An 18,419-nucleotide genomic window follows, 5' to 3' on the forward strand; every position below is an offset into this window, starting at 1 on the left:
GATGAGCTCATGTATTGGAGAAGTGTTAGTTGTTGGTTGGGACGAGTAACTAACATGCCATGGGACCCTTGCTCATTCAAAGTTTTGCACAGTAAACTACTACATGAACCTGTACTTCCTTGTACAAGCAGAAGCCAGACTCTTACAGTGGTGATTTGCATTTGTACAATGGCACAAGCCCAAGAACCTTGCATTATTGCATTGATGAAGCATCCCACTCTGCTGGTGCTCAGTAGGCTCCTGGTCCATGTATTATACAGGTAACTTCATCTGTATAGATAATTACATTGAATAATCCAGAGTTCTCATACAGTTCCATGTATGCGGGGATACTGCATCATAATAATCCAGATGCCAATGTAGGCACTTTTTAGATAAGAGGGATTCTGCATCACTGTGTTTAACAAATAATGTCACAACTTCAAACTTGGAATCATCAAATTACCCATCAACTCTTGGTTCAGCCTTGCTTTTCAAGCTGAGAACATTTTTGATGTTCAATCTTCCCTATCTCCTTTAAAATATGCATGATAATTAAGGAAAAGTCAGAAGAAGAAAAGACAGTTTAGACCTGTGCAGCCAGCATATGGAGCTGGTGATAGAATAATAAATTGAATGAATGAATGAATGAATGAATGAATGAATGAATGAATGAAAGATTCATTCCAAATACCAAATTATCATGCTAATCTTATGAGCCCCTCCACAGGAGAATTAATCACTGATCTATCACTTGAACAGGACTTTAAGCTCTTACTAGAGAGATGGGGAACCTGTGGATCTTACAATGCTGTTGTATTGCTGTCATCAGCCCTAGACAGTTCAGGGGGACGATGGAAGCTGAAGTCTAACAATATCTGGAGAACCACAGATTCTCTAGCCCTGCTTTAATGCAGGCTCCCCATCCTCTCCTCATGGTTAGCTGAATAAATTTCACAAGTGACAAACTTACTTTAAAGAGAGAGACAGGAAGCAAAAGTTTTATGCCCAACTAACCAAATGGCTGGTTTTCAATACGAGATCTGAATAGGTCAGAAAAGAGCTGCAGCCCCAAATCAAAGTATTCATAATCTTTATTGCACTAGGAAGTCAATACCAAGCTTCTTCTAATCTGGGCTTTTAGTCAGTGTATATAAAGTCCATATCCCCTCAGGAAAAAGGAATTTCATATTTTTAGCGGCAGTTGGGGTCAGATTCAAACAAGAATTCCTCAGTTCTCCAAAGATCTGACTGAAGGATCGACGCTGTGTCCTGCACCCCTTGAGACCATAAAGCTCCTGGTAGGCCACCGTACCTTTTGATATTTGCCATCATCAAGATATATGTGTTTAATCAGGCTCTTGACAGGTAAAGACTGTGAAAAGAGGACAGTTTGTTCTCCCAAGCTGTTCGGTCTCTAAGCCTGCTGTTTATTTTGGAAGTGAATGAATAACATTGTGCTAGGAACGGAAATTAAAAAAGCAGGGTTGTAATTTACAGTAGAGAGGAGAACAGATTTAGGGGCTCTCCCCCCCCCCCCGTCCCACTCCTGCATTTCTCCACCTCTTTTCACGACTCTGATTCCAAACTTCCAAAACTGCTGCAGCTGAAAGAGAGTTCACCCCTTTCTTGACTGCTGGCAACAATGAAGAGGGAATTCACAATTGCCAGACTCTGTATGCCTGCCAAAGGAATGAACTGCTTCAAGGCCCATATAAAGTGTGTGTGTGTGTGTGTGTGTACACACACACTTTATCAAAACCAAATGCCACTGCAAATCAGAATGCTCTCAAACCTTGTTCAAGATGTACACTGAAAAGTATCCCCAGTGATGCAAGGAAAGAGAGTGAAATAGATTCTTCAGTATCATATTTAAAATAAAACAATTGCTCCGCAGCAAGGAATTCTTGTCTCTCTCTGGTTTTTATAAAACTCTCTGCTTTTTTTCCCCATCTATAAGAAAACTCCCAACAGTTTTCTTTGAAAACAGACACCAAGCAGGCACCTCCATTCAAAAGGGCTCTGTGTTGTTCTAATGAGATGTGATAGGTGGTTTGGACAAGGAGGAGATCCAAGCAATGGGAGTATCACTTTATTGTCCATTTGTTTTTCCTTTGCAGCTGTATGACTCTTTCTTTCTTTCTTTCTTTCTTTCTTTCTTTCTTTCTTTCTTTCTTTCTTTCTTTCTTTCTTTCTTTCTTTCTTTCTTTCTTTCTTTCTTCCTTCCTTCCTTCCTTCCTTCCTTCCTTCCTTCCTTCCTTACTTACTTACTTACTTACTTACTTACTTACTTACTTACTTACTTACTTACTTACTTACTTACTTACCCGAACAAAATGCCACCTTTATCTTGTTCTAAACGCTTTGAAAATGCTAGGAAAAACAGTATAGATATTAACATGTCTTAAGAAAATATATTCAAATCCTGAGGAGCTATATCTGTTTTAATTTGCCCAGTTACCAAAGAATTAATAATTGTTTTAAACACACAAAAAAACATTATTTTAAGAGCTATCTCCACTCTCCTTGGGTTGAAGAAGACATCTTGTTTAATAGCATCTACCTTCATTTCTGAAGTCCAGAATTCTACGAGGTAGAATCAAGTTTATCAAGAGGAAAGTCCCACTAAGTTCAAAGGGGGCTTGCACCCAAATAAGGGAGTCAAATGAGCACATTTCCAATTCAGTACTGAGTAAACACATGCAGGAGCACAGCAGTCATGTTTTTTAATACATATATATTGTCTACAATGAGCCAGGGTAGCAAAAAACTAGTGTCTCTAATTTTTTCTTTTTGAAGGTTTGTAAACCTGAGAGAGGTACTAGCATAAAGTATCTTTTCACATGGCCAGTCACTGCGAAGAGTCTGGGGGCTGCTGCAGTGACTTTTTTTCACTTTTTCCCATGGTTCATACATACAGTAACATGTTGGTACCTCAAGGTTTCTATCCGGTTCCCTATGCGTGTGTTTCCCTCCAGATGTCTTCATGCTGCAGTGGTGGCTTGCTCTTCCCCAAATAATGTTTTACTGCTACAAAGCCCCTCCTTTTCAGTTGCTCTGATTTTGGGCAACTGGGTATTTGAACAGGATGGTGGTGGATCTGCTCCTTCGCTTCTGTTCTGTACTATCCCAACCTGGCCCAAAGCCACCTTTCAAACAGAGCCTCTCCTAGTTAACAACAAAGGAACACAGGCTGTGCTTTACATTATCGGAAAGAAAAAGGAGAACACACAAGGAGACCGCCAGATATCCTATTTTTTTTATATTGTCATGGAAGCTGTCTCCCTCAGCAGGAGGAACTGGCAAGATCACAGCAGCAGAGTCTTTTCCTGCCAGATTCAGAGTAATAATAGCATTTCCATCATCCCAGACTCTGAGACACACAGTGGAGGAGAAGTGGCTGGCTGGTGTGACATGATCAGGATGTTTTGCTCTGGCTGTTCTCTCTCCCATTTCCTCACCAGTCTGGTGATTCACAGGGCACTGGACTGCTAAGCAGCTTCATCTATCAGCGTTCCCCTTCAGGCCTTCCAGAATGGCACCCTAGGAAGTATGGTGTGAATGTTATTCCAGAGCCCTGGTAGCTGGGAGGTGATGAGAGAACTCATTCATCCTGGAAACTCTTATGTCACTGTCAGAAAAAAACATCAGCCTCCTTCCCTGCCTTGTGCTGTTAGATGAGCTTTCTTCTGGCTCATTGCAACAGTGCGGAGTGCGGAGAGCAAGATAGGTATGACCTATTTTAAGAAAGGTTTGCTGGGCCAGGATTTCTTTAGCCTGTGTCAGTCTGGAAATGTCAGGAAACTGCCCAGGAAGAATGCCACTTAAAAGCACACTTTTACTGTGGAATGTTTCAGTGAGTGTCAGTGATGTGGCATTGAAAGTGGAAGTTAGATATTTTGGAATTAAAATCCTGGACATTATTTTGCAAAATAAAGACAGGCAAGTTATTATCATGTTTAAAACATTATTCTGTACTTGCTCTTTTTCATTTTCAATAGATGTCTTTCTCTACGGTTGAAGGGGTCACTTTTACTTTTTCAAAATCAAGTCTAAAAGATAGGAGTTGTAACTTCACAAACATTGTTTCTGATTTCTACGACCTGTGTGCTTTGACTGACCAGAAGAACCTGTTTCTTGACTGGACTGTCAGTGGTTTAGAATTTAAAAAATTTCCTTGGAGTAGACGTGGGGGGGGATGTCATCAGGGTACTGTTGGCATTGAAACTCAAAACTCAAGTCAACGTCTCCAAGTAGCTTCATGTACTGTATATGTTAAATATAATGAACTGAACTCTGAAGGGTAACCAGGGGTCACCTGGCCCTGTTTTCTGAGTCCAGCCCTCCAGCAAGGACCAGAGCCTCTGTAAAGCGTTACCTCAATCCCACTTCAAAGAGCAATTTAGAAAGTTACCATAGTTGATGGTACGGAAAGCCATCATCAGGACCAGCAAAACATGCAGAAACACACTTTCCCTGACTAGTTTATCCACAAAGGTGACTACGGCTGCCTCTGTCCCATAAACAGACCTGAACAGACTGAAATTTATCTGGATAGTCATTTCCTTGATCTGGAAAGCTACCTCATGCTGTAGTGGAAAATCAGAGACTGGGCAATAATTGTCCAGTACATTGGGGTCCAAGGAGTACTTTTTCAATCAAGGTCTTTTCACTGCTTTTTTCAGGCAGGCTAGAATCTTGCCTTGCTGTAGAGAGGAGAATTGTCACCCACTTGGCCAAGGATCCAGTACTTCTCACATCTCCAAGGATCCTGTCCACGTCTTCAGAGGCACATTTTGAAGCACATCCATTATTACTGGAGAAGCAGGGAACCAACTTCACATCCAAAGGATTTGTATCAGTGAAGACACCCACGTCGGAGACTAGGTGAATATCACTGCCAGCAAAATGCCATGGAAAGTCTTCACAGCAGGGTGTTAAAAGTTCTGCATTCTCATTTCGCAGGCCAGATTGTTGTTGGCCCTTGACCATTCAAGACAGCTCCAGAGGGTGACACTCTGCAGCCACAGGAATGGCAGAGAAGAATTACTTTTTTGCCACAAGCGAAGGCCTTCCATGGGATTTTAGGCCAAATTTGGTCACATCTGCTCCATGACCATTGCTGTAATCTTCTCCAACTTGTTTTGTCATTTCAAAGTTCTTAGTATATCTGGGGGGCTGATTTTGCTCCAGTTCATTTGTGAACTGCAAATGATTAAGAATGATTACATCCCACCTTGCTTTTTCATTCTTCATTCCAGAGATCAACAAGGACATAAACAGGGTCACTTGCCAAGGGTTACAGGAAAACTCACCAAGAGCTATCAAGTTACCATTCAAACCTCCCGGGGCAGAACATCTTAAGTGCCCCCTGCTCACTTGCACAGCCTCCAAGTCCCAGCGGGAGTACTTCAAGGCAGTGGATCATCACAGAGGACATGAAGTCCTTATGAAATGGCCTTGGGATGAATGTGGAAGTCATTCAATACTACTCCACAAACCTTATAGACTAGCTCATCTTTAAAGGAGTGAGTTGGGGGGGGGAACATTTTGTGAATGAAGCAGCTGCAAAGAGACTGTGTCATGTGCAACCTGTATGACATTGGATAAGATGTTTTGAACCCAAGTGTGTGGTAGGACTCAATAAACAGCTGCTGAGGAGGGTAATTAATACTATATACTATTTGTGTAGAATAAAGAACGTCAAGCTGGGAATCTGAAGTTTGTTTGAAGGCAATCACTTGCTTTGTCAACAGGTGGTGCTGTTACTCCATATTGTGTGGAGGAACACTTTTATAATTATTGTCCTGGGCTGACTTTTGTTATGATAAAGTTGCTTATTTTTGCACAATATGCAACAGCAAATTGAGGTAAAGTTACTTCCCAGGATCTTGAAAAGCAAGAGTAATTTTTATCTGAGATATGACATGGTTTGAATACAATCACGATTTAGAAATCTGTACCAATTCCAAAGTTGTAGATACATTATCAGTCAAATAAGGAATCCAGTTAAGCTTGATGGGATGACAGGTCCAGTCCCAAAACACAACCTATTGTTCCCTGCTTAAGCCCTTTAAAAATCATTTGGAAAAAAAGATTCCACACTGGTGCCCTTCTTCTCTGGAGTACTGAGTGGTCTCGAATGTATTGGTTATTGCATGGTTAACTCACACTGTTGTCTTTTGAAACAGCAAAAGACCAGGCTGCGACATATCACTTATAAAGGATGCAGCTACCCCATGCTGATGGCACTGTACCGCACATACTCGGATACATTTCTCTGACATTGTCCAGTATAACCCACTCAATGAGCTTTAGTAGGTCAGAACTCGTATTCCTATGGAGTTTGGATGTATGGAGTGCACAAATGATACAAACTCAAGCAAGTTATCAGAAATACTTCTTTACAGAATATTCAGAATAAATATGACACTGGCTAGAAACAAATGTTGATTAATTTATATTAGCTGGGAGCATATGACACGGCTCACTTGCTTAAGTAATCTGGGATGTTAATTTTGTTCTACTGGTCTCAAAGACACTTTGTTCTTCATAACCAATAAAGAGGGTGGTGGCAACTCAATTTTATGTGAAGAATTTAGTGAGAGGTAATGTTGAGATGGATTGTTTACAAGAGGTAAGCAGGGCAGCTGAGGACAGGACATTTTTGAGATCACTCATACATAAAGTCACCATAAATTGGAGGTGACTTGATGGCATATAACAACAATATTGTCATACAAGTCTGGAGTGGGAAAAAATACATCTGGTGAATACCGGATGGCAGAAAGTACCATTATGAAATAAGCCATTTAAAGATAAGGACATGTTATGAATTTGAATGATGATGAATTTCTCAACAGATTCTCAGAATATGTGACTGCAGGATACAGAACCGCTGAGCACAACAAAGAAAGCTACCCTGAGTTTCACCCAAAGAAGGCGAGAGCAGAAACACCTGGATGCTTGTTGTCACAAGAGTTTGTGTCTGACTAAGAATGTGTATAATTCAGGTGATTACAATATGATCAAGATTGTGCATATGTTTACTATGGTGCAGGATTAAGGAGCTTAAGACCAATTTCTAATGCTGTTTTGTGTGATCAGGGTTGTGGATGGTTATGCCATCATTTGTACTGATTGACTGTTTTGTTTGTAATCATATCACTAATATACTGTATGTGTGTCTTTAGATTATTTCAGCAGTTTGCATGTGAATTCCAGTTCCCAAAATCCTCTCCCACATGATATTTCAGTCTTTAATGCAGAAAAAGGCTCTTCTTTACAACCAACATGGCAGCTAGCTACCTTTCTGGCAGCTGTTACTGTGTCCACAGTTGGTTTTTACTTGTTGGAAAGACATGGTATTGCTGCGGTGGCTGTGTGTGTGTGTGTGTGTGTGTGTGTAGGTATGAACGACAGTTGCCAAAGATGTCAGATGGATCTGGTACCAGGTGATGGACATGGTGATTTTTACATCTAGACACAAAATGCTCTTGATAATTAATAGTAATTTTCAAGTACTACCCTTCCCAATAGCTATTCTACAATATAAATTTAGTAGGCTTGAAATGATATCGATGTAGCCTTGTTTCAAAATCTCATACTTTGGATTAAAAATTGTTGTGAAGCATTTTAGCAAATTTCATACAGACACAACACTGAACTGGGAGGGAAGGCACACCATGATGTGCTTCTTCAAACTTTGATAGGCTTCTGGCTACAAAGTCAGGGTCAGATCACACATATTTTCTTACAACACTATTGCTCAAGGACATGCAGTGGTAAGTGCTTTAATCTTTCAGTTGACCAACTGCAAAATAAAAAGCAGGTTTCTGTTGTAATAAACATGCAATCATTTTCCTCTTAAGCATGCACTGTTTGTAGACAGAAAACTGTAAGTCTAGTAAGGCTTTTTCAGATGCCTCAGGCCCGAAAACGTATAGAAACAGGTCATCTGTGTCCAAATTATATTGTGTAGGTTTCTTTATGTTGTCTAGTACTTGCTATAGAACCTGTGTTGGCAAATGGGATATGGAATTTTTTATTTTTTTGGCTGGGATTAGCAAGAAATAAAACTGATAGAAGCAGAACTAGAGGAACAGAGGGTGGAAAAAAAACAGACAGGCTATGTGTATCTGTTTATTAAGGACTTAAACAGCAGGCTGTGTCATGTAACATAATCTATATAATGGATAAGAAGTGCTTAACTTCTGTACTTCAACTGACCAAACCATATCAAAAATACAACTTCTGTTTGGGTAAAACCTCATTTTCTTCACCTTGATCAGCACTAAAAGTATGAAGACCCTTTCAACTGCAGTGTAAAAGAGAGCAGTTTAAGCCAACAGCTGAGTTGTATGCTTCACATTAAATCAGAGTGAAACCTGAAGAAAGTGAGAGAAGAAGTTTCACCTGTACTTAACAGACATTAAAGCAACCATTAAGCCTGAAGATTTGTGTTTAGCCTTTCAGGGGAGAGAAGCCTGGCAGGTCATTCATTCAACTGGAAAATCTGCTTAAGAAAAATCCTGTCCTACAGTTGCCAGCGAAAACCACCGACACATATCATCGGTGATCTGTAGCCCATCCTCAACAATGACAAATTCCTCTCACAGACACTTAGCTATAGACCTATGCCTACTGACACATAAACTGTCCAGTCAGGAGATGTTACTCACCATCAGCAACAGACCTTGCAACACAGACGCTGTGTCAGATTCACATGCCAATTTTATTCCCACATGTCGATTCCAGCAACATTGTAATGGGACCTAATGACGTTATTGCCTGCATCATCAGGTGGTTCATAACCCTTCTCCTCCAATGCTATGTATGTCATCAGCTGCCAACAATTCGTTCCTGTATTCTACAGGACCATGACACAGAGAAATAGTTCTAAAACCCTGGGGGAGCGATTCAGCTTCTTAGGACACGCATACACACACACACACACACAAAATAAGATTAATATTACTGTTGTTGTTGTTGATCATGTTGTTGTTGATCATGTATCTTTATAAAACAACACTTCGTTCACTTTAAAAAAATGTAAAATAAATATATCTGTTTCCTTTTATTTAGAGATGTGAAAAGAGTGAGAGTCTTCCAGAGCATTAAAGGAAAGGAAAGCCTTTTTGATGAAGAAGAAAAAGAAAAGAAAGATGAGGGAAAATATGTATGAAAAGCATTTCTAAATAAGATTGTAATCCTGAGGAAACTTAAGGTACAAGCAGACTGTCATTAGTCTCACTATTGGGGGACAGCCTTTTTATTTATTTATTTATTTATTTATTCAATTTATATGCCGCCCAAACTACCCAGAGGTCTCTGGGCGGCTTACAATAATTAAAATTCAATACAGCAAAAGATAAAATAATTAAAATACAATTAAAATACAATTAAAATTGCCATCAGACCCACAGCTAATATTATTTCAGTTAAAAGCCTTCTGGAACAGGAAGGTTTTGACCTGGCGCCGAAATGTCATCAGCGTCGGCGCCAGACGAATCTCAGTCGGGAGGGCATTCCATAGTCTGGGGGCAGCTGCCGAAAAGGCCCTTTGTCTACAAGCCGTCCCTCTTACCTCCTTAAGGGACGGCTCTTTCAAAAGGGCCCCCTGGCTAGATCTTAACTGCCGGGTAGGTTCATATGGAAGGAGGCGGTCCTTCAGGTATCCAGGGCCCAAGCCGTTTAGGGCTTTATATGTCAAAACAAGCACTTTGAATTGGGCCCGGGCAGCAACTGGTAGCCAATGTAACTTATACAGAATCGGCTTGATATGTTCCGTGGCAGCTGCACCACTCACCAGCCGCGCAGCTCGATTCTGGACCAGTTGCAATCGCCGGACCGTCTTCAAAGGCAGCCCCACGTAAAGCGCATTGCAGTAATCTATGCGGGATGTTACCAGTGCATGTGTGACTGTCATGAGACTCCGCTCGTCCAGGTAGGGCCGTAGCTGGTATAATTTCCGCAGCTGAAGGAAGGCGCCCCTGGCCACCGAGTCCACCTGGGCTTCCAGTGTTAGACTGGGGTCCAGGAGCACCCCCAAGCTGCGGACCCTGTCCCTTAGGGGGAGTGCAACCCCATTCAGGGCAGGGAAATGGCCCTCCAGCCTGTCCGGCGAAGCACCCACTAACAGCACTTCCGTCTTGTCTGGATTGAGTTTCAATTTATTAACCCTCATCCAGTCCATTATCAGGTCCAGACACGAGTTCAGCACAGAAACTGCCTCACCTGGATTGGTGGAAAACGAGAGGTAGAGCTGAGTATCGTCAGCATATTGCTGACTCCTCAGCCCAAACCTCCTGATGACCTCTCCCAGCGGTTTCATGTAGATGTTGAACAGCATGGGGGACAGTATTGAGCCCTGAGGAACCCCATGACATAAATGCCATGGGGCAGAGCAACTGTCCCCCAGCACCACCCTCTGGACACGGTCAGCCAGGAAGGAGCGGAACCACTGTAAAACAGTGCCCCCAACTCCCAACCCAGCCAGCCTATCCAGAAGGACACCATGGTCGATGGTGTCGAAAGCCGCTGAGAGGTCCAGGAGTATCAACAGGGTCACACTCCCCCTGTCTCTCTCCCGGCAAAGGTCATCGTACAGGGCGACCAAGGCAGTCTCTGTACCAAAACCCGGCCTGAAACCCGATTGAAATGGATCCAGAAAATCCGTTTCATCCAGCAGCGCCTGGAGTTGCCCGGCCACAACCCGCTCCAACACCTTGCCCAAATAAGGGAGGTTTGCCACTGGTCGGTAGTTGACCACCAGCCTTGGGTCCAGGTTAGGCTTTTTAAGGAGTGGTCGAATCACCGCCTCTTTCAAGGCGGTAGGGACCACTCCCTCTCTCAGAGAGGCATTCACGGCCTCCTGGACCCAGGTGCGAACCCCCCTGGCTGATCTTCCAATTAGCCAGGATGGGCAAGGGTCGAGCGGAGTGGTGGTAGAACGGACAGATCCAAGCACCCTGTCCACATCATCAGGTCTCAACAATTGAAACTCATCCATTAATACTGGACCTAAGCACGGCGCACTGGACACATCCTCTGATTCTGCAGTAACTGTGGAGTCCAACCCACTGCGAATCTGAGCGATTTTTCCCTCAAAATGTATGGCAAACTCATCACAGCGAGCTGATGAGCAGTCCGGGACCTCCACCGGATTTCCCGGTTGAAGAAGATCCCGGACCACCCGAAACAGCTCTGCTGGACGACATTCTGAGGAAGCAATACGGCTGGAGAAATATTGCCGTTTCGCCAGCCGTATTGCCACGAAATAGGCCCGATAATGGGCTCTAAGTCGTGTTCGATCGGACTCCCAGCGGGATTTCCTCCACCTGCGCTCCAGCCGTCTCCCCTCTCGCTTCATCGCCCGCAGTTCAGAAGTATACCAGGGAGCTGTCTGGGCTCGGCGAGCAGGGAGAGGACGCTTAGGCGCAATCGTGTCAACCGCCCGGGTCATCTCCCTATTCCATAGGGTGACCTGAGCTTCGACAGGAGCGCCGACCATATCAGACGGATAATCCCCCAGAGCATTCAGGAATCCATCTGGATCCATTAGTCTCCGAGGGCGGATCATCTTAATAGATCCCCCACCCTTGCAGAGGGAAGAAGACGCTAATAGACTGAACTTGACCAGGAAGTGGTCTGACCATGACAATGGGGTCACGACCAGCCCCTCCACATCCAAACCACCATCTTCCAGTCCCGTTGAGAAAACCAGGTCCAAGGTGTGGCCCTTCTCATGCGTCGGACCGATGACACATTGAGACAGCCCCATGGTTGTCATGGTGGCCATGAAGTCCTGAGCCGCCCCAGTCAAGGCAGCCTCGGCATGGATGTTGAAGTCCCCCAGCACCAACAGCCTGGGAGTCCTCAACATCAGGTCCGAGACTACCTCTGTCAGCTCAGGCAGGGAGACTGTTGGTACGCAGCAGGGTGGGCGGTACACCAACAGAATCCCTAACCTGTCTCGCGAGCCCAACACACAATACAGGCCCTCGAGACCTCCTCTCAAAGGGACAGGAAGCCTGGTCAAGGAGATAGAACTCCTATAGACTATAGCAACTCCCCCTCCCCGACCCTCCGAGCGACCCTGGTGCTGGACTGAGTACCCAGGCGGACATAGCTGGGAGAGGGGAACACCACCCTCCTCTCCCACCCAGGTCTCAGTAATGCACGCCAGGTCAGACCCCTCATCCAGAATTACATCATGGATGAGGGCAGTTTTATTTTGTACTGACCTGGCGTTCATCAACAGCACCGTGTGGCTCGAGGGTTTGCTGATATGGTCGCCTGATACCATCTGGTTGGGGGTAGAACTAGAAGAGGGGATAGATGTAAGATATCTAACCTCTCTTCTCCTACGCGGGCATGTCCTGTTTTCTGCGATCCCATCACATAATTGCCCAAGGGAACCAGCCCATCCCCAACTGTTGCTACCCAGATCTTTCTGGGTCCCCGCAAGGGCTCCTACATTTTGGCGAAGGTAGAATCACACCATTTTAGTTCATTTCGAGCACATGCAACTGCTGGACATTAACCAAACTGGAGTTTGGGGCTGTCAATTTGCTTTTCTTTTTCAATTTCCTATATCATGCTTAAGAAGACAGCCACTTCATGATACTGGGAAGTTAAACACTTCCTCTGCTCCATGGAGGGGCAGAGAATGTAAAAAAGTTGTGGTTTTGGTTTGTTTGTGTGTTGTTATTTTTTTACATTGTAATAGAGCAGCACTGATGCGCTGAATTACTGATAACATTTTTAAATGGAAAAACCTATCCTGGAAGTGAGAGGAGATAGGAATGGACAAGGAGACCGTGAGAATATTTTCTTAAAGGTTGGATCCAGAACAGGCCTGCAACCAAATCCCTTGCTGTGTACTCGTCAGCAGTCTTCAGCTCCAGGCAGGTTCTGGACCGGGCCTTTAAGAAAAGTCACAAAGAAAAGAAGAAGAAACATCACTCCTGTCTCCTCCAGCTTCCAGGAGGGAGTTTTCATTTTTAAAATTATTTTTATAAGTGGTTCAGCACATTTGTACTAAGTATAAGAAACACATAAGGAGTAGTTGCTATATTCAGAGTCATAAGATATAAATAAAAATATATGTTCAGAAAGAGTCAAAATTGTATTTCAACATTTTAGAAGCATTATTTTTTCAACAGGAAGTACTTTTCAGATTTTAACCATAACTTCAGTGGTGCGGTCCTCCACCCTCTTCCTTAAAATTAAGCCTCACAGATTCAACGGGTGAAATTCTGTCACTTAACATGGTAAGTCACAAGTAGAGTAAGACAATTGAATCAGTAGGGGTTTGGTCCATCAACTCTTCCATTAATTCCACAGAGTCAAGAGGATCTAGTTGTGACAAATTGTAGTAATTTCAGCCCATGGCATGCCAATCACTATGCACAGAATTACACTGAGAATTCATTTATGTAGGGTTGGTTTACTGCTATACAAGCACTAACAATAAAAGAAAGGCCATCATTTTGGGAGGGGGGGCAGTGAGCTGAAAGAAAAAGAGGAAATGCCTCCAAAACTCCTGCAGTTCTTCCTCCCATTTCTCTTCTTCCTCTCCCATCCCACCCCATTGACAGTTTCCTTTCCTTACTGATCACTTGCACCTTTCCTTTCTTGCTCTCCCCTTCCAGCGTTTAAGTTCAGATGCACCACAGAGTGAAACGGCAGTCCTACAAGCATCTTGAATTCCACAGTGTGCTTCTCACCCGCAGAAACATACCTATAAGGAAATATCATATAATGACACACAAATACACACACACACACACACACACACACAAATATCCCAAAAGCTCGTGGCTCAGCATGGAATATTGTAGGACTAGTGTTCACATAGGTGAATAATGTACTGGAGCATAGCAGAACAAAAGTACACCCACTCATTCCCAGTGAAGTTGCCCTTTGTGCTTGGACCCTCCTATCTTTATATCTGTTTTTCACCTTTCCCTCAGATGACAAGCATTAGCCAACCAAAATGGCATTTCCCCCAGAACGTTCTACAAGGTGGCTTTCTCTGCACATTCACAATGATTTCTCATCAGAGTGCAGCTAATTTAAAATTCCCCTTTGAAATATAGTCAGAATTTGAGCACTGCCTTACACTTCCTTATCTCTCCCCAAACCCAGAGGGCTTCTAATCAATTAATCTTCACAGTATTTTAACCTCTCTTCCCATCAGCCAAGAGGCACCTAAGATGGACCCAATCTGGTTCCCTGGCAAAGGTGCCATAATGTACATACAAGCTGTAATTGGGCCTTTTCAAATCTTCTTCACATGATGCAATGTAAGTTTTTGTATAATAATGTTTGACACAGGTATTTTAAATCTGGGGAGGAAAAACCCTTTTATATTGGTATGCTGTGCTTGTTTCTATAATGGGATCAAGCACTATGGAAGCTTTTCTGGCCTTGAGAATGGAAGACAATTCTTATGACATCCAGGGAAAAACAGTATTTTGACAGGCACTTACCACAGTAGGGTCCAGGGTTCAATGAAGGAGGGCTTTTCATATAAGAAATTATTACCACTTCATTTCAGCTCTGGCTCTTAGGAAGTAGTTTTAAAGGATGATTTAAACCAAATTGTAGGTTGAGTAGCAACAGAGGAAACTGTTGAGAATACATGAAGACTGATACTTTAGGGTCATGCACAAGGGTGTCCAGGGGGGACATGGGAAGTAGGAAATTTGGTACATAGGCAGAAGCAGCTGTTTGGCATCATCATGGGCAGGCATTCTTTGGGTAAGACACTATGAATAGTGGAAATACAATCATCTGATATGCATCAGCCAGATGTTGGGGGGGCTTGATTTCATGGACTTAAAGAAAAATAGGTGACACAGTTTTAATGGAGTTTAAACAGAAGGTTCGGGGTTAATCCATAAGATTATAACAAAGCACAGTTCTATTTATTCAAAGCATGTGCAAGGAATTCTACAGGTTGTAATGTTTCCAGGGGAGGAATTAGGACAAAGAGGGTGTAAAATTATTGAATGGTTTAACAATCCACTCCAAAATCCAACCTACACTGAACTAAGCATCACTGAGTTCAATGATATTCATTTCATAGCAGAGATGCAGGTATCTTCAATTCAAGGATCATACTGATTTTACACCACTGCAAGGCTTACTTACCTAGAACTATGTTCCACTTACTTCTAAGAAGACATCTATAGGAATGTGCTGTAGTTCCCTCAGAGAACCTTGTGTATTATAGCACAGTGCCATTCTGATAATTTTTCAGAAACCTTCCAGCTTCTAAATGTGGGATATTGTGCTTTTGTGTCCACAAACGTCAGGGAATGACCCAATATTGTTGCACAATATCATGCCTGTATTGCCAGCAGGAAAAAGGATGCCAACCTTTACATAGCAAAAAGCAGCCTGAATGTTGACAACACCAACAGCAGTCAGGATGGTCTACACGTGGTTTCCAACCTTGGGCCTCCAGATGTTCTTAGACTACAGCTCCCAGAAGCCTTCACCACCACCACCTCTGCTGGCCAGGATTTCGGGGAGTTGAAGTCCAAGAACATCTGGAGGCCCAAGGTTGGGGACCACTGGTCTACAGGATGCTCTCTTCTGCTTAATATTCATAAAGTGACGCCATGCAAGGGAAAATCCAAGAAGCTGACTCAACTGTGAATGACTGGTGCTATCAACATTCAGTAATGAGTAAACTGAGGCTATCCTACCATGCATATTTATTTATTTATTTATTTATTTATTTATTTATTTATTTATTTATTTATTTATACCCCCGCCCATCTGGCCTAAAAGACCACTCTAGGCGGTATATATATAATGAAAACATAGAACTGACTGCAAAAGACAATATTGCTGGGAAAAGTATAGGTGAGGCAGTAGGAGGGAGGAAGACCTACCATGAGACAGATTGCTTCAATAAGGAAAACACAGCCATTAGTTTGCAATACCTGGGCAAAACCTACTGGAAAAGACAATACTGTATTGCTACGAAGGTGGGAGGGGGAAGTAGGAAGAGAAAACAATCTAACATGAGATGCTTTTGGCTTGCTAGGTCTGAGCAGAGCTGTTAGTGATAGGACATTTGGGTGGTCATTAACTCCTATACTCATCACACATGATTTTCTTTATGACCTGAGAATTGCATAGTGACAAGATTGGTAGAATGGTTGAAATATGACAGGATGGATGTACAAAGCTCTGCTAACATTGAGTAAAATAATCCCCATCCACAAAGAAGAACACATAATTTCACAGCTTAAACAAGTGAGGAACATCTGGTAAATCAGCCAAATCCTGGACACAGAGCTTCCCAGTCCAGCGTACAGGGGTTCCCTCCAAGGCCTTGTTCCTTTCCCAGATTTCATCTTATTTTCTGGAAGAAGAAGCCTGCTCTTATTACCCGTCACAGACTGGAGAGAAATTCAAGGATTTCCAGTGTTACAGAAAGGAAACCTTTCTTTAGAACTGGAAAGAATCATTTCTGTTAAATGCTACAGGAAATTGAGGTGCACGACTGAGCTAGCTGGAGGCGGGACCTTCACATACTCTTTTTAACTACTGGCTAGCTTTGCTTTGCAATGGGGTGGGTGAGTGGTGGAGCCGCTAGAGATCACATCAAGCCAATTATGTTCAATTTACATTGGTTACCAGTTGCTGCCCGAGCCCAATTCAAAGTGCTTGTTTTGACATATAAAGCCCTAAACGGCTTGGGCCCTGGATACTTGAAGGACCGCCTCCTTCCATATGAGCCTACCCGGCAGTTAAGATCTAGCCAGGGGGCCCTTTTGAAAGAGCCATCCCTCAAAGAGGTAAGAGGGATGGCTTGTAGACAAAGGGCCTTTTCGGCAGCTGCCCCCAGACTATGGAACGCCCTCCCAACTGAAATCCGTCTGGCGCCGACGTTGATGACATTTCGGCGCCAGGTCAAAACCTTCCTGTTCCAGAAGGCTTTTAATTGAAATAACAACTGTGGGTCCTGATGATGGCAATTTTAATTGTATTTTAATTGTATTATAATTGTATTTTAATCATCTTATTGTATTGAATTTTAATTATTGTAAGCCGCCCAGAGACCTCTGGGTAGAGTGGGCGGCATATAAATAAAATAAATAAATAAATAAATAAATAAAATAAACAGTCTTGAAGGGTTAGTTCCATGAGTCTCTTGCAGTGAACAGGCAGATCTATGATTGAGACCCATCACTGCCTGCCATTAAGCCCCACAGAAGCTGGAACTTCCACGCAGGTTACAATACTATATCCATGTTGTCTAAATGAAGCATCTGTTCAGGCTTCGGCACTTAGCAGCAGCAATTCTCAATCACTCTGGAGCTTCACATGAACACCAGAAGCTCTTAACAAAACCTATTAAAGTGAAAAGGCTTGTTTTTTTAAAAAAAATGGCATTAAACTGAGATCAAACACTACTGCTGTATAGTATTTATGTCCAATTCTGCTTGCATCACTGCTTCACAGTCACATATGTAGGAGAGGGCTGAGACATATTGTATAAAGGCAAGCTGACAAAACCTTGGCACAAACCATTCCCAGGCTTCCTCCTTGGAATCTAGTTATGGAACTCCACAAGTTCCTTTTGTCCAAAGCTTGACGTTTCCCTCGGCAGGCTAGCTGAAGAAGTGAAACATACAATTCCTGAAGGCTCTTAAAATGTCAGTTTACAGCTTTGTACAGTGCCACATAGATCACTGTAAAGCAGTTCTTTATAGCTAGGTTTGGATTGGAAAAGAGCAAAAATTCCATTGACAAAATGATAATGAAAATCTGACTACCCGTATTTTTCGCTCCATAAGACGCACCATTCCATAAGACGCACCAATTTTTTAGGAGAAGAAAACAGGAAAATATAATCTGTTTTCTTCGCTCCATAAGACGCACAGACTTTCCACCCCCCTGTTTTGTGGGAAAAAATGCGTCTTATGGTGTGAAAAATACGGTATTTTAAATTAATTAATGATATCCGGGCCTTGAAATTCTGTGGACAATTGTGACCCAGATGTATATAACACCTTTCCACATAGGCTTGGCCACAGTCACAAAGGTGCCACAGTCCAGTTTGGGGCAAATTTTGAAAAGTGTTAATGCACAAAAAGCATAAATATTTCTTAGAATTCAGTTAAAGCCCAGGTCCAACTGAAGGCAGCCTCTCCCTATTCTTCTGCAGGCACCCAATGATTATGAATAAGGTCTGTAGTTCTCAACTTACTCTGGAATGTTAGATATGAAACCACAATGCAGCTTCAATCTCCTCAACACAGCATGCTCCTCATGCCAGTCCACATGTTTGTCAGAGGTGGGGGGGGGGAGTCTCAGTCTGGTGAAATAGGTTTCTGTTATAGGACCTCAGTGCTCACATTTTCCACCATTGACAGACAGTCAATAGCTGATCTTGGTTTCTATTGTCATTTGTA

General features: G+C 42.9%; 1 long non-coding RNA gene across 1 annotated transcript; it reads left to right on the plus strand.

The window, feature by feature from the left end:
- The first annotated feature begins 6,842 nt into the window (after window positions 1-6,842).
- Window positions 6,843-9,205, plus strand: LOC140701307 (uncharacterized). Its single transcript, XR_012080244.2, has 2 exons — window positions 6,843-6,992; window positions 9,064-9,205. It is a non-coding gene; the product is annotated as an uncharacterized LOC140701307 (long non-coding RNA).
- The last annotated feature ends 9,214 nt before the right edge of the window (window positions 9,206-18,419 follow it).

The sequence above is a fragment of the Pogona vitticeps genome, chromosome 1 (assembly GCF_051106095.1).
Source record: "Pogona vitticeps strain Pit_001003342236 chromosome 1, PviZW2.1, whole genome shotgun sequence".
NCBI classification, from domain to species: domain Eukaryota; kingdom Metazoa; phylum Chordata; class Lepidosauria; order Squamata; family Agamidae; genus Pogona; species Pogona vitticeps.